Source organism: Sparassis crispa (genome assembly GCF_003851025.1).
Source record: "Sparassis crispa DNA, contig_000023F, whole genome shotgun sequence".
NCBI classification, from domain to species: domain Eukaryota; kingdom Fungi; phylum Basidiomycota; class Agaricomycetes; order Polyporales; family Sparassidaceae; genus Sparassis; species Sparassis crispa.
In genome coordinates this window covers 1-18,458 of record NW_020939770.1, presented here as the reverse complement: position 1 = coordinate 18,458, position 18,458 = coordinate 1, and the positions used below count along the sequence as shown (strand labels likewise).

Below are 18,458 nucleotides of genomic sequence, written 5' to 3'. Positions count from 1 at the left end.
ATAAATTTTATATTAATTACCTTATTATATTCTTTTTTTAACAATTATTGTCTTAAAATAATAATAATCTTACATTATTAAATAATAATATTTAATATTATATTATTATATCGCTGGCTGTTAGCCAGCGCCTGTACGTATTTAATACAAGAATATATTATAATTATTATTTTAAGGGACAGTTTATATAAAAATTTAATCACTTATTTCTAAATTATTATATAATAGTATTAGTAAGTACAATTATTATTAAATTAAAATGACTATACAAAGTACGTAATTTAATACAAGATAATAATTATTATTTAATACAATATAAGTTTAATAAGTTTTTTTTTACAAATTAAATTCCTCTTTAAATATAAAGCTATTATAATTTACAAAATATAAATTTATAAATTAATAGTACTAAAAAAAAAGAAAGAATTATTTTTAATATGAAATTTAAATAATAAAAACTATTTATTAAAAATTTTTATAATTAAAATAAATTATTTTTTTTTAGCGACACTAGGAATCGAACCTAATCCAACAGGCCATGAAACTGGTATGCAGCCTTTACACCATCTCGCTTCAAAGGATACACTATCATTGTAACACGGATACGAACAAAGAGACTCGAACTCTTAAGGAATTACTTCCACTCCTGCTTAAGAGGAGATTGTTTACCAAATTTCAACACATTCGCTTTTATTAATTGTATAATATTTCGGCGTGAATTGAAGTGATACTAAATTTGTTTTTATATACTCTTTTAGAGTTCAATAAACTATAAAATGTTGATTATGAAATGTTAAGAGTTTTTTTTACGAGCCAAACAGAGAGTTTATCAAAAGTATAAAAGAGTTCCCCATTATGAGATCTTACAGGCGCTCGCTGGCGCCAGCGCAGCAGAGAGCGATATAAAATAGTTTCTCATTGTTTAATTTTCTATTTTTTTTACTAGTTCTCTAGTATAATCTTGACTAAAATAAAAAGGACTTTTACCACTTTCTAGCTTATAAATAGGAGTAAATGATAATTGTATTTTATTGGGACTGATATATCTTATTTCATTACTATAGCGAAGAGCTCCAGTTTTAAAATTATTAGAGTATCTTCTATGATTCATGTTTGAAAACAAAACTTCAGCTATTATGCAGATGAATAATACCAGTTTTGTTTAATTTCAGAACAATAAACCAAGATAAAAAATCCTCTTTCTTGTAATAAAAGCGTTAATGTAGCTGTCTAAAAAAAGGGCGCCAGCAAATAAAAAATCTATATTTAACCAGGTTAACACAATACAATTTGTTTTAGCATTAAACCATTTATTAGATTTTTTTTTATTAATAACTTCAGTAGTAGGTTAGTATAATTTAGGTAAATTAATAAAAAAAATTTTTTTTTTCTAATGCTTGTAAGACTAAAAAACTACTGTATTTTTGAGTGAGATTAAATACAGCTTTCGGGACCGAAGAAAATTGCTTTATAAACCCAACTACCCATTGAGGGTAGGCTGGCTGCGCAGCGATATAGAGATAGTTCTTGTTTAAATTAGGCTTGTTTCTATTATTGGATTTAACTGTTCTAGGGTCGTAACTGCTAGAGCGAGAGGAAGGAGAAATAGCATTTAATTTAAAGTCGGGAAATGGCGAGGAGGGTCGTAACTGCTAGAGCGAGAGACATGAGGTAAAAGTCTACCTTTGTTCATACCTTTTTTCGAGTCTTTCTTTAATTATCTCAGCATTACGAATTTAACTTCTTTTAGACATTATGCGCATACCGCCTTTCCTAAAATCTAAAAAGTCTAACCATTTATTTGTATCAAATCTAGTCTCAGCCGTGTATTATTCGAGCGCTCCACAGAGAACTCAACAGTATCATCATGGCTATAAATATACCCTACTCCTAGTTTCTCTTTGATAATTTCTAACGCTCGAGTGTAATTTAATACCATATTTAAAAGTTAAAGAATTAAATGCTGGCTTGAGAGCCGAAGGAGCCTGCGCCTTTTTTTAAGAAACAACCTTCACCGTCTGTGCGGTAGCGACCCCTACTAACCAATATTTAAATTCTTCTATTTTCTGTGAATTTAAAACTGGTAAAATACTTAGGCGCCTCTGTATCTATAGAGATAGAAAAAGGAGAAAGCATAAAAAGAGATAGAATAAAAAAAAAGAATATAGATAAAAGATAAGAATAATTTTTCATGTTAGTTTTACGTGATATTCTTCGCCAGTAATTATTTTTTTTTATAACCGTTATTAATTAACCAAGTGTATTTTTATACTTCTCGTAGCCGGAGCGCCTTAACGCCTTAAATTGTTATTGGTTAGAATGTAGTATCTACCGTTACTGTAAAAACTTATTTCTTTAATATCTACATTAATATCTGATAGTTTTCTAATATAATTTGCATTATTAGTATAAAATATACTATTTAAACTACTAAATATTTTAGTGAATACTATTAAAAATTTTTTATTGTTATAATTTTTTTATTGAGGTTAATCAAACTTGAACTGATTACTTGTATAACACAATGTTATAACAAATTTAACTATAACCTAATGTATTCTATTAATATTTAATATACTTAATTAGTTGGAAGTTTTTTCTACATTTCTACAAAAACGTATTTTTTTTAGAGTATTAACAAAAATAATACCACAAATCTTTTTATAAACATAGACTTTAAGATTGGATAAAATATTGGGTCATTTTTATACTATATCGCGCTAGCGCCTATTGGTGGTTAAATAGGGAGTGTTAATATTCTATAAAGATTACCAGAAAAAAACCTTTAGGCGTTAAGGCGTTAGCTGGCTACGCAACGAGACGAGAAATGATATTAATAATATATCTATAAGGTTTACCGGTTAATGTTTTTAAAGATTTATTTAAAATATTAAGTGTGCTATAGAGATTGACTATTTGTTACTGGCGACAATTTCTGTAACACTATCATCCAGCTCCCAGCTCCCAGCTACCCAGCTACCCAGCACCCAGCACCCAGCACCCAGCACCCAGCTACGCTGTCGCTGTCGCTGTCGCTGTCGCTGTCGCTGTCGCTGTCGAGGACGAGGAGATGCCGGAACACTCAATCTTAAAATGACAACTTACGGGTAGTGTATAGATAGTTTATCGCCTAGCCTATCCAGAATACAATTAAAAATAATTTTAGTGATATAGAAAGAATAACGTCAAGAGATAAATCCTTATTTTTTTTAATAATTTATAAAATGATAATAAGTTTTCATTAAATATTATAAAAACGATAAAGTCGCGCCAGCTATATGATAAAAATAAAAATTTACACTAACGTTGAAACACACGTAAAAAAGAATGGGGGCGAAAAATATAAATTAACTTTTTATGAGTTTTAAATATTAATAAAGAAAAAAGATGATATAATTAGAGCTAAAATAGAAATAAAACAGATAATTGATTGCACTATAATAAAACCTAAAGAAAGAGTTCTATAAGATTTAAAAATCAAAGATATTTTAGGAAAACGTACCTCGAAATTTGATTTAGTTAAAAGATAATTTCCAAGTAAATAACCTAAAACTGAAGATAAACTCCATAAAACGACAATTGAAAAAGATAATACTGCAAAAGCATAAACATGTAAGGTTGTAGCATTGTTTGGAATATCAATACCTAGTAATGGTAATATGCTAGAGAATCGGGATGTTTGTAACTTAAGTTTATTTTTTATAAAAAGAGGCAACATTTCTTTGTTTACTTGTTCATCCTTATTCTCTTTCTTGTTATCATCTTTGTTACTATCATATCTTTTATCTTCCTTGTTATTATCTGTGCTACCACTGGAGCTATTAGTTGATTTATAAAGATAAGGTGCTCCCAATCCTATTGTAGTTAGGGCTCCTCCAACTTTTAGAGTTTCCCGAGTTCCTTTAGCTATACTTGACATAAGAATAACGAATCCAATCAGTCACATAAAAAAGGCTAATATATCCAAATAGTTATATTCAAAAAAATTGAAAAGAGATGTGATAACTTCTTTAATAGTGACATAATTAAAAATATTAACTAATAAAGAATTACCTATATCTTGAAAGTAGAAGTGTAAATTTGTCATTGTTTTTGTTTTTTGTTTTTATAATAAATTAAAATAAATTAATAATTTAAATAAATTAAATTATACGCCAATGCGAGATTTGACCAATGTTCAGCGTTTGCAATATAATTAAAAAAAACGTTGATCTCTTTTTTTTAAGACCTAAAGATAACTTATTGTTACCTTAATATTATTTATTTTGTTTAAAAAAAAATTCTTATTATATAAAAACATTAGTTACGATCATGAATAATCAATATAGTATTGATTAAATTGGCTGCTTAAAGTAGTATATCGTACAATATTACTATTACTTTTATTATACTATATTTTTAGTTTTACCTTTAAAACTCTTTTTGAACACTATACAAAATTTACCATTTAATGCTATAAGTGTAGGTAAGCTCATATTAAACAGTACTATCTTTCCTATTAGGTAGAAATACTCGACCTTATTTAAAAACAAAATATTAATATAAAACTGTTGAGTAATGATGAATTCCATCCTAATTAAACTAGTGGCTAACGCCCTACTTTCTAGAATAAATAATATAATCGCGCCAGCGCCTTATATATTATTTCACAGAATATTTACTAAAATATTTACTTATACCAGAGCAGGTGCAAATGCTTTTTATATTCAGTCAATAGGATCTTGGATAAGTATATTTAGTTTTATATTTCTTGTAACCTTAGCCTCTCAAAATAATGATATTTTATATTTATTAATAACACCATTTATAATTCATAAACCTCAAATTAAAGAAAATTTACATAATAAAGGATTAAATGAAATTATATATTTTCTTCATAATAATATAACTTCTTTTGATGATTTTTCAGATGTCATAAAAAACTTCTTCACTTACTTATCTAAAGATAATAAATATTTTCTATTAATGAAAATAGAATTTACAGATGGATCTACCAAAACAATGCATAAAGGTATTGTAATATCTAAACATTCACTAAATAATTATATCGAATTTATTAAGAATTTATTATCTCTAAGATCTCGCAACCAGATCATTATTCTAAAATAATATTCAATTTTTTCTTGATTGAGAAAGATAAAGAACAATATTACATTGATAAATGGTCTGAATTACTAGCTTCTCCTAAACCAATAAAACTAGAGAAATTTGGTAATTATCTGTTACCATTAAATACTAATTATTCATCTTGAGGAGAAATTACTAATTTTAATTACAATTTATTTATTAAAGAAAATTCAAAATTTACTAAAATTGATGTTTTTATAAAAAATAAATTAATATTTTCATTTATAGATTCACATTTTAAAGATAATATTTTCATTAGAAATATTAATAATATTAATTATTATATTAAAGATGAAATTATTATATTAAAAACTCAAATATTAAAAACTAAATATATTAAGAAATTAAACACTAAAAATAAATCTAATATTAAAATTATTACATTTGATATCGAAACAATATTGAAAGAAGGGATTCAAATTCCTTATTTATATTCTATGTTTGATGGTAAAATTAAAAAATCTTGGTTTACTAATGATCCATCTTTTTTATTTAATGAAATATTAAAACCAAAATATAGAAATTATGATGTTTACGCACATAATTTATCTAGATTTGATATAATATTTTTATTTAAATATATTTCAACATTACAAAATGAATTTACTATAAATGCAATGAAAAAAGATGAGAAAATTATAGGTATTACTATTAAAAATAAAAAGAAAAATATTTGTATTACTTTAAAAGATTCTTTATTATTATTACCTGATTCATTAGATAAATTAAGTAAAACTTTTAAAGTTGAAACTCCAAAAGGGGTGGAACCGGTTTTAATAGGCGATGGTGCTATATTACATCCTAGGCGCTGGCTGTTAGCGATATACGCTATGCCTGATTTATCTCACAGGCGCTGGCGCGATAAAAAGATATTGGAAGAATATCAGATTTTAATCTTTGGAAAAAACTTGTTCAAAGATATTGCGAAACTGATTGTATTTCCTTATATCAGATTTTAGAAAATTTTAGAGATCTAGTTTATGAAAATTGGCAAATAAACATTGACGATTATCCTACAACACCATCACTAGCTTTTGCAATCTACAGAAGTAAATATTTAAAAGAAAATACTATACCAATTACAACAGGTGAAGTATTCGATTTTATTAAAGAGTCCTTCACAGGTGGATCTACGGAAATGTATATTCCTTCACCACCTTCTGATGAACTAATTTATTGCTACGATGTAAACTCTTTATATCCTACAATGATGAGAAATTGAGAATTTCCCATTGGACAAATTATGAAGTTTGAAGGTGATATTACTATTTTAGGTAATAATTATTACTGGTTTGGGGATGTTGATGTTTCAACTAAATCATTTTTATTTGCTCCCTATTTACAAGTTCACCATAAAATTGAGAGTGGAATTAGAACAATTGCGCCTAATGGAAATTGGGAAATGAAAATTAACTCTCCTGAATATTTCAACTCAATTAAAGACTATAATTTCAACAATTTAAATAATATGAACGGTTTTTTCTTTAAAAAAGAGAATATTTTTTATGAATTTATAGTTGATATGTATTCTTTAAGATTAAAATATCCAAAAGGAGATCCAATGAACATGGTTGCCAAATTGTTAATGAATTCACTTTATGGTAGATTTGCCATGAAACCTATTCTAGAAAATCATGTATTTACATCTATTCTAGGTTTTAAAGAATTATCTGAAAAATATGAAATTTCAGACTTTATTAATTTAGATGATGCAGGATTATTTGTTTCTTATATTGATAATAAAAAATTAATTAAAGAAAATAAAGTATCTATTGGTATATCTAGTGCTGTTACGGCATACGCTAGAGTATTCATGAGTCATTAGGCGCTGGCGCGATAAAAGAATCCTGATTTTAATTTATATTATACTGATACTGATTCTATATTTATCGATAAACCTTTATCAGATGAATTTATTGGATCAGAACTAGGTCAATTTAAATTAGAATATGTTTTAAAAAATGCTGTTTTCTTAGGTCCTAAAATTTATGCTGGTATTACTATGGATGATAAATATATATCATCTATAGATGGGGTTAAAATTAAAGGTTATAAAGATTCATCAAATATTTCATTTGATGATATGAAATCTTTACTAAAAAGAAATCAATTCTTAAATTTATATCATAATAAATGGTTTAGATCTTTAAATTTATCAAACATCACTATTAAATCACAAGTTTATAATCTTATTGCGACTCAAAACAAAAGAAAATTAATTTTCGATGATAATAATATTGCGATTAATACTAATCCTTTATTTATAGATGAAGGTTCTAATAAAATTTCTTAATTGTTTTATTATTTATAACCCCAATATCTTAATGGTTATATAAAAGATATTATATTCTTTTATAAATAAGTTCGATTCTTATTAAGATAATGTTACTATTTAGATTTCCCGTCTTTATATTTTGTAAAGATATTATTTAGTGTAAATTAAATAACCTTGATCTCATAGAAGGTAGTTCTGCTACTTGTCTTGATTGTTAGAATCTATTACAAATTATTATTATTAAAAATGTTACGTTTACAAAACCCGATCTTTTATTTATCTAGAATAATTATTACAACTATTGCTAGAAGATTATTACCCGCATCTATGATTTCTATTATTACCACACTTATCTCTGCATTTTTTACCTTATATCAAAATATTGGATTAAAAAATTGTTTAATCTTATTATAGGCGCTAGCTGGCTGCGCAGCAATAGATTGAGACAAGCTGTTCACCTTTCTGCCGTTCCTGCGGTAATGAAAGATATCTTATTTAGAGGAACTAATCCAATATCTGCTGAAACTATTCACAGAATTATTGATCCTAATTGATCTAGAATTTTAAGATATAATATACCATTTAAAAAAGTTGTTAATGTTATGATTGGTACTTTTATTAGTTTTATGTTTTTCAAACCTTTTTTATTTGCTGTAATTAGATGGTGTATTTATCTTATTACTGCTGCTATTGGAGTTATTTATACTCCATCACTTAAAACTATTAAATGGTTAAGAAATTCTAGTATTATGATTTTAGGTGCTTTACCTTTCGATATTTTACCTACTGAACTAAAACCAAAACCTCAAGGTTTCTTTGCTAAAACTAAGAATTATATTTCAACATTATGAGAAGATTGAAAATATTATTACTTTGGATTTGTTGGTATTATTATTTTTATTTTATTATTTGATTGGATGAAACCTGATTTACCTGGGATCCATCACATTGCAGATTTTACAAAATTTATTTTAAATTACTGGGGAACTTGAATATTAACTATTAAAGGTTGGATGGCATCACCTTTTGTTGCTACATATCATTCTCTACATGACTGGTTATTTTCTAATCATCATACTCCAAGAAATAGTTATGAACAATTAACTCGTGAAAGAAGTGAAATAAGTGAAAGAGAACAATCAAAACTAGATAGAATGAACGAAAGATGAGAAGCTGCTGTTATAGACAGAAGAAATAGAGGAGTAACTCTACCAACAGACTGGCCATTATTAGAAGAAATTGATAGAAGAAATGCATTAAAAACACTTCATCCATCGTCACCTGATTCACCTGATATATCTTTAAGAGATAATAGAACTCCTGCTACATTAGTAGATCATGAAGCAGTAGAAGTTACACCTGAAGCAGGACCTTCTAAACCTAAAAAAGAAATATCTGCTGAAGGAAAAGCAAGATTAGAAGCATTAAAAACTAAAAACAATCCAGATATAACTCCTAAAAAAGCTCCTTCTTTCTTAGATAATATTATGAAAGGTGTAGGTCTTAAATCTGTTGTTACTAGAGATGCTTCTGCACCTATTTTAGATCCTTCAGCTCCTACTTCTGTTACTGAAAAATTAGATGTTATTGCTAAAACTAAATCTAATTTTAAAGATGATTCTGATCCTGAACCAAAATTCCCTAATTTAACATGGGAAGATGAAAGTTCACCTGATGAAGATGCAAATCCTAAGAAAAGAATTAAAGCTATAATTAATAAAAATATGCCTGAACCTATTCTAAAGGATACTCCACAAACTGCAGAGTCATCTTCTGATATTAAAGGTAAAGGTAAAGCTGTACAAATTGATGATACACAAGCCAAACCTAAAACTGTTTTAAGTATCTCTCAAATGACTGAAGAATTAAAAAATTTAGATTCTATTAAACCTTCTAATACCATAGGATTTAGTAGTGCTACTAGATCTTATGAAGGTGATACAAAAACTAATATACTTGAATCCGTGATAGAACAAGGTTCATCTTTTTCTTCTGATCAAGCTATTGCTGCAGAGATTTCTAAAAATATGCAACCTCAAATGACTAGCAAAGTATTAGATCAAATATCATCTAATTGAAGTCAAGATAATCAACTTCCAATGTCAGCAGAAGCTTTAAAATATGGAACCATTACAGATCAACCTAGTTCTCCATTATCTACATCCTCTACAGATGCAGTTATAGGGGATAATCTTGAAAACCCTTGGACTGACCCATCTATAGCTCTTACAGAAAAAGATAGAAATAGTATGATAGAAAGTAGAATGGAAAAAGTTGAAGAAAGAAATAAAATCCTAGACGTGAAAATAGATAAGAAAGTTGATATATTAGATCATAAATCAAAATATCTAGATCAAAGAAATGAAATCATCACTGAAAAAGATATAGATCTTAAAAAGAGAGAAGCACTAGCAGATTTAAGAGAAAAAAGACTTAAAAATCTTCAATCTTTAAATATTAATTCTGCTTCTAATCCTACTATAAAACCAGAGAGTGTTGCATTACCTCTTTCTCGTGATAATTCTGGATCTACTTCTAATCCTGGAGTTGAATATACACCTAATCTTAAACCAAGTGAAGATAGTGAATTCAAATTTGATTTATTAGAATTATTTAGACCTGCCCCCAAAATAGAAAAAGTTACATCTCTACCTATTATTCCTAAGTTTACTCTAGAAACTATTCCTGAGGAAACTAAAGAAGATTTAAATCCTATTGTTAGAACTTCTACAGGTAAACATATATTAAGAGATGGTGGAGAGTTTATTTTAGACAATATGTTACCATATGATCTTAAAAGATATGTAGATAAAGTTAAAGCTAAATATGGATTTGATGTTTTAGTATCAAAACATCAATGGTTTTATCCCCAAAATACACCTGTATATTTTAGAGGAGAATATTATGCTTTAATAGATGATAATGAAAAAATTTATGCTTATTGGGATAGAATAGAATCTAAAATACTTCAAATAGAAAAATTAGAAGATACTATTAAAGAATGGATTAAAAAAAATTAGACAATTTTACTAGATATTTTTTATACTTCTAGATCTTAAAAACTTTTATATTATTAAATAGTCCGGCGATATTGACTATAAACGCCAAAATTACAAAATATGAATATGTTACTTTTTTTAAAACTTTTATTTCCTGTTATTGTTACACTTATAGGAATACTAAAGGGATATTATGATTTTCCTTTTTCTAAAAAAAATAAAGAAAATAAAGATAATTCAGCGCCTAAGGATGCTGATATTGAAGATATTGAAGATAATGAAGATAATAATGATAATGAAGATATTGATGACTTTCCTCCTGTCTATTTCATGGAAAATATAAGAGATTGAATTGATGCTATTGTTATTGCATCTTTTTTAATGGTTAGTGGATTTGTTATAATCCATACTTCTTATGGTTTATTTTTTAATAATGATCCTTATTATAATCTTTATGAAACTGAGGATGGATGGGAACCTATCTTCTTTTTAAATTTCTTATTCTTTAGAAAAATACATATTAATTATATTATAAATCATTATAAATTAATATGATTTTTATATTTAATTTTATATTATTATATTTTATTACTTATTTAATTCAAATAAATTATATAGATCTATTATTATCATTTATACTTTTTATGTTACCAAGTCTTACGGTACATTATATGGTATTTATATTAGATAGTAAAGATTATGTAGAATATAAAATAACATTATATGAAATCATGAATAGAAACTTATTGTTTTATCTACTAATGATATGATATTATATTATTTTATGGTTAATATATCTATTTTATATTTAAAACTCATAAAAACTTAATTTATATTTTTCGCCCCCATTCTTTTTAGAAATCTACCCAAATTTTGTAAAATATGAGATTTATCTGAAAAAAGGGGTTTTAGAGGAAATTTTGATTAATATTGATCAATGGTTTTTTTGATGATAGTAATGAATAGAGGTGAATTCATTGAATACTTATGACTAAATCTATAAAATCTACTCACTATACTACTAGAAAAGTATCTAAATTTAAAAATAACAAAAGAAATAGGCACCAAGAGGAATTGAACCTCTGAAAAAAGTATTAACAGTACCCCGCATTAACCACTCTGCTATGACGCCGTAAAATAAAAAATGTTTTTTTTATTAAACATTTTAATAATATTATTTTTAATATAAGATTTTTTTAAATAGTATATTTATATAATATTATATTATAGAAGTAATCTATTGTTTATATTAATTTTTTTATAGACTCTTTTAATTTTTTTTATTACTATACTATTTTTTTCTAAAAACAGAAAAATTTAGCTCTTTTTTTATAAAAAAAAACATTCAACTTATATTAACTTTCCTTATTGCTTAAAATAAAACGTAAAATATAATATAGGGAAAAGAGTGTCAAATAGAAAATAAAAAGGTTAGTAGTAAAAAGTGTAAAAATAGTTAAATAGAATTATCTCTTTCTCTTCCTCGTAGCCGGAACGCCTTAACGCCTAAGATAAAGATGGGGCGATAAATAATAATCAAGTCAAACTAAACCAAATAAAAATTAAAATAAAGTTAAGTAAAAAATAACAATAATATCTTTAGTGTTTAAATAATAATATATAAATAAAATAATCTATATTTATAAATTATTATCTAAAAAGTATTATTAATTCTTAAAAAATAATACACATACTTAAAATATAATATATCTTATTTTAAGGAAAACAGATTCTTTAACTTTAAATCTTCTTTATTATAACATATAATACTTATTTTATCAGATTTTTTATGTTAAACAATATTTATCTTTAAATTATATAATATCATTAATACTAACCACTTACGAATGGCGGTTTATATAAAATAAGCAACTGTTTTCTACTTCTTTAATTAGCTCTTTTATCTTTAAGATATATATTAAACCATATTTAACAGTTTTGTCTTTTTATCGCGCCAGCGCCTAGTCGTAAAGTTTAAAAAAAAATAAATTTCTTTATTTAGTCTTGTAAAAGTTAATATTGTATCTAATGCCACTTGTCTCACACGTCATAGATAAATAATAAACTCATTCGTACATATAAATTGTTTTATATAATAATAGATAAAAAAAAATACAAATAAAAATGTAAATTAAAAATAATAAGAAAACGATATAAAAAGTATTAATTTGTTAAAAAATAGAAACTATAAGTTTAAAAATTTATTTTTAACTTAAAATAACATAAAATAATAATATATACTTAATAATAATATTAAATATTATTATTTAATGATATATAAATTATTAAATAAGTATGCTATATCATTAAATTATATTATTATATTATAAGTAAATGTTACGGCAATTTTAAGCTATAATAATACTACAAAATTAATTATAATTCTTTATTTTTATAAGTATTTTTATTTCGAAATTTTTATATATTAGCCACAATTTGACAATTTGTAATGATTAAAAGGATTTTATTAATTTCTTGTTTTTATAATATATATATTTTTTTATAATATTATATTTAATATATTATTCTGTAGCAATATCCATTATAGAATTTTCAGATAATCCGAAGAAAGGCACAATAAAGATAAACCAAACAAAATAAAATGCAGTAGCAACTTGTCCAATTTCAACATAAGGTGTGTTAGGGTGTTGAGAACCAATCCACATTAAAATTATAAAATTTACAACAAAGAACCAGAAAAATAATTTCATAAATGGTCTAAATTGATTTCCTCTTACTCTAGATAAATCAGCATAAGGAAGTATTAATAAAATTAATAAAGATCCAAACATTGCTATAACTCCTAGCCATAAAAAAAATAAAATTAACGCTATTTAAGTGAATCTACCTAAGATTTTATAAAAATATCTCGATATTGAATAGCTCGTTTAAGTGCTTGTCCTGATATCGCTCTCTGCTGCGCTGGCGCCAGCGAGCGCCTGTATTATTTGTAAAACCAAAGTAACGAGATTTTATATTACGAGAGAATACACATTTCCAAGCAACAATACTTCCTTTTATTAAACCTCGACCATAAACTGCTTTATTTTCTCTCGCTCTCTGCTGCGCTGGCGCCAGCGAGCGCCTAACCTGATTGAGTTTTACTTGCTCTCGCTTGCATGCTTCGCCGGCCTTCGGATCCTTCCCTTCCCTTCGGCTGGCTGCTGCCTTCGGAGACAAGCCAAGCAGCAAGATTTAATATTCTCAAGCCTAAATTGTTTATACTGAAGCCGTTTGTTAGGGTAACTATAACTCAATTTTAGCTATAAAACCATAAAGAGTGTAATGTGCTTTAGCATTGACAAGTCGTGCAACACCTGACGCATATTGGTCATTTTCAAAACAGGTAATGAGAATAAGGCCTTATCACAGGAAGTAGCAAATATCGAACTAATACTTTTTACAGTTGGCAGGCGCGATAGCAGAGAATTGACATTTATTTGTTATTACTTTCCCCTCCTGCGCTACCCTGCGCAGGGTTGCTATACCTCCCCCCCCCATCTACCATCTTTAGCCTATCTCTGTGCTAACGCCTATCTTTGAATCGCTTGCTTGCTGAGGCAAGCAGAGGATGAGAGGACGAGGAGAGGCCGATGCCGGATGCCGATTACAGGAGGACGGAGGTTTTAAGTTAAAATATCTATAATTTCAGAGTTATTTGCTTTATAGTGTAAGTTTTAATATCTAGAGTTTTAAAACTCTAACATTGCGGAGCGTTATATTTATTATTAAGCATGGATAATAATAAAGTAGATATTAACCAAATATAACCTTTATCCGAATTTCTAAGTCTTAAGGGTAAAGTTCTATCACCGAGAATAAACCCTATAATAAAAATTATTGATGGGGTAGTAAAGTTGTCAGTGTAAATAGGCGGCGTTTCCGCTACATCAGTAGAATTAAGACCTAATAAATTTAATTGATTCGATAGAGATAATTTTCGACTTGATTCATCTAAAGTAAACAATATGTATAGCAAGAACAAGGGCAGAAGGATCTGATTTTAAGTTATTAGAGGTTAGACATCGTATATCAGATAGTTTCGCCTTCGGGTAAATATATTTTTCTCTCGTGCAGTTACGAGCCTAACCATAAATACTATTAAAATATTTAGAATAGGAATTAAGTAAGATATCCCTACTTTCGAAGGATAAACGTATTACTAATTTTCCATGTTTATTACTAATTAAACTCAATATACCTGTTCGCCCTAGAACAAGTCAAAGAGTTAAAAAAATTATAGACTATCTGCTACGTGGTTAACAGCAAATACTGGTGAAAAATACTTAGCTCTAATTCGACAAGAAACAAGTCCTTCAGCCTGAAAACCCCCATTTGCTACTAGACGAACCTCCTCCAGCGCAGCGATATAAAAATTGGAAGGTAATTTAAAATTATCTTTATATTGTTCAAATTGCTCACGTGCTGTTAGAAGAAATAAACAAAGTATCTTTATCATTTGAATTAAAAAAGAAATTTGGATATAGATTAATATAAGAAATACTATCTCAATATAATTATCCAGCTTTTATTGACTATATCTTATCTTGCGTCTTATTTCGCATATTTCTACGTATAGTCGATGAAGTTTTATAAGCTCAGAGCTTTATAAATTTTTATTTTTCTCCGGTCCGTCCTGGCTTAAGGCGTTAAGCGTTTGGCTAACCACGAACGAGAGCAGACTGTCCTTATGGCTAGCAGGGCAACGGTGACGGGAAGAAAATAAATGAAGTGAAAAACTTGCTGGTTATCTTAAACAAGTTCTAAGATTTTTACTGTGATACACAGTACTTGAACTATAAGACTTTCAAGCATACAGTAGAATTTAGACAAACCGCTAGAAATTTCAGTTTGTTAGGGATAGATCTTAATATTGCATAGAAAGGTAAAAGATCGTTTTATATTAATTTATTGGAGTTGATTTTATAAAGCATATCTTTATAAATAAACTGAGATTTATTGTTTCTTCCGCTGGCTGGAGAGCCGAAGGAGCCGAAGCATGCAAATATAAATTATTTCTCCTTTTGATGTTTATATCGCTAACAGCCAGCGCCTATAGAACATTTTAAAGCGCCAAACATGTTTAGTGCGAAATTTAAAACATCTTACTAGGTAAAAACCATAATGTTTAAATGTAAACCTTTATATCCATCTATCCTAAACCATAAACCTCGCCCAAGATCCAATAAGCTAAACCTATGGTACTTAGTTGCTATATTTGAAGAAACCACTTTTAATTAGTCCAAAATATAAAACAGGTTTCTGTAATAATTAAAATAAGATAATGATAATGTGGCAAAACTAACTGAACTATAAATTCTATTTATTATTTTATCTGTAAAGGTTTTTTCTTTAAGTTTAAAGTCTTTTTGGCTGGCTGGCTAGCAGCAAGCAAGCAGACAGAGAAGGTTTAAATAATTTTAATATATGCTGAGCAGCGAATTAAGATGATGTATTCTTAAACTACTTTGTGCATAAATAAATCTCGACCATTTATAGATATTTTTGTATTTAGCCTTCACCTAGTCGCCTACAATAATATCATTTAAAGTACTACCAATAATAAATTTGGATCTATCGACTTTACTGAGTCTTTTGTTTTTTTGTGTTGGCAAGCCCCCCGAAGGCGCCGAAGGACTTGCAAGCCAGCAGACAGTCGAATACTTTCGCGGGGGTATGCTACGAGTACATACTAAACGTATAAAAGTTATCAGATCCAAATATAAATAATCCATTAGCTTTAATAATGGTTGGAATATATCTCCATCCTTGAATGAGTTATCATTATTAAACAATTTAAATTATAATAAACTTATTTAAGGAGCTTTACGTGTAGTCTCTGAGGTTCATATACTTGTAAAGATCATTTGGTTACCTGCTGATTATCCATTGTTACATACTCGAAATTGTTACTTTATTAATAAAGTATTCAAGTCTTTAGGAATTTCCAACATATAGTAAAGTTAATTATTCATAAGATTACTCTTAAGCATGGCATCTTTTTCTATACCATTCTGGAACAATCGAAGCTGGAGTTTGCATTGGATTAGCTGGAATATAGTTATCACTGTGACCTAATAAATTAGGATAGTAGAAAACTATAATAGATAAAACTAATAAAAATAAAAATATTGTAACAAGATCTTTAAATGTGAAATAAGGGTGCATAGAATATCTATCTGAATTAGATCCTACCCCATTAGGATTATTAGAACCTTGAATATGTAAAGCAATTAAATGTGCAATAGCTAAAGCAGCTAATATAAAAGGTAATAAATAATGTAATGAAAAGAATCTATTAAGAGTGGCATTACTTACAGAAAACCCTCCCCAGATTAGCTCTACTAAATCTTGTCCAAAAATAGGGACAGCAGATAATAAATTAGTAATAACTGTTGCACCCCACAATGACATTTGACCATAAGGTAAAACATAACCCAGGAAGGCTGTACCCATCATTAAAATAAAAATAATAACTCCAATAGTCCATACTAATATTCTAGGTTCTTTATATGAACCATAGTATAAACCTCTAGCAATGTGCAATCTCCCTCGCTAATTAAGATTTAGAAATAACTTTATGATATACAAAACCTTTTTAATATTATTTGTAATACAAGCATAATATTTTAATAGTTGAGTATAGTGATATTATTATATATACATAATCTACTCTAATTAAACATAAATAACGGGAGATTAGATCATTTCATATTCCAGATAATAATTTGAAATTATACTACTTTCTAAAACATAATTACCATTATTAAGGAATACAGGCGTATGATCGTTGAAGATAGTAATTCCTTGCTAATTATTCAAGAATATTGTTTTTTACCTGATTACAATAAATAACTATGTATTACACGGTACATTATCCTTTTTGAATTTTTTAGCATATAGCCTGTGGCTTTAAATATTTAATTTAGTAGAAATTATATATTTAGGCCCTTATGCATTTATCTCGTAGCGCTCTCTGCTGCGCTGGCGCCAGCGAGCGCCTTAACGCCTCCGACTCTTTATAATTCTGGCTTAGGGATAGAATAAAAGTATATTCTTCTTTATATCCTTTTCCAGTATCCAGATTCTTTCTCCTCATAGGATACTGCTCCTATAGCTTTACCACCAGATCTAAAACTATCAAAAGGTGATCCTTTAATTTCTACCCCGTTTTTATAAATGTATACTTTAAACCCTTTTCTACTTCCTTTACCTAGAGCGTTTTACTTTTTCCTTATATAGGCGCTCGCTGGCGCCAGCGCAGCAGAGAGCGATAAGGAGGATCCATTGTAAAAAGGTTTTCTATTTCTTCAACATCGATGAAATCTGATAAATCAGAAAAGTATCTCTTCGAATTCTTATTATTAGATAATTTTAATAATAGCTCTTTACCTTTAGGCAAATGATTATAACCGAATATAAAGATATATAATACTAAACTCCATATTGAAAAATCTATTTCTTTTCTACTATAAAAAGACAGATTTCTAAAGAAAGGGTAAATATATTGAAATAAAACATCTATATCAGTTATAACTAGTTGATAAGCAATTTTATTGTTTTTAATAATACAATGAGGTTTTTTAGGAATAATTAAATTTGTGAAAGGTGGTGAAAGAGGAACATTTTGTAGAAAATAAGATATTTCTTCTAATATTTTTTTATCTTTTTGAGTAATACCAAAAACTACATTAGAATTGCTAAAATTAAAGGTTCCATCTCCTTCAACAAATCCAACCAGCCAGTTTTTATTAATCATATCATTAGATAAAATATAGCCTTCATAGTTAGTTCTAAAGTTATTCATCCCTTTTTTAAGATCAACTATCTTATTAAAGGTATTGATACTTAAAGATTGTACTTGTTCTGATTTTTTTAATAGAATAGCCTTTCTCCAATCTCTATAATTCAATTGGTTATGTGTAAGTAAAGGATACTTGTCAAAAAGAGGTAAAAGATTTTCAATTATTATTTGAAAAGAATGTACACGAAAACTACAAGTTGTACCCTTGATTGATACAATACCTATACCCAATTTATCTCTAATAGTATATAAA

The 18,458-nt window shown here is 27.4% G+C and overlaps 2 non-coding genes across 2 annotated transcripts, besides 1 other annotated feature; both read right to left on the bottom strand.

Annotated features, from left to right (window-relative positions):
- Positions 1–502: 502 nt before the first annotated feature.
- Positions 503–573, bottom strand: SCP_t2400030. The gene has a single exon. It is a non-coding gene; the product is annotated as a tRNA-Met (tRNA).
- Positions 574–603: 30 nt separating this feature from the next.
- Positions 604–688: a sequence feature (amino acid sequence was deduced to be 'Pseudo' by tRNAscan analysis;~tRNA-OTHER).
- A 10,772-nt stretch (positions 689–11,460) lies between these two features.
- SCP_t2400010 lies at positions 11,461–11,533 on the bottom strand. Its single transcript has one exon. It is a non-coding gene; the product is annotated as a tRNA-Asn (tRNA).
- Between the last annotated feature and the right edge of the window lie 6,925 nt (positions 11,534–18,458).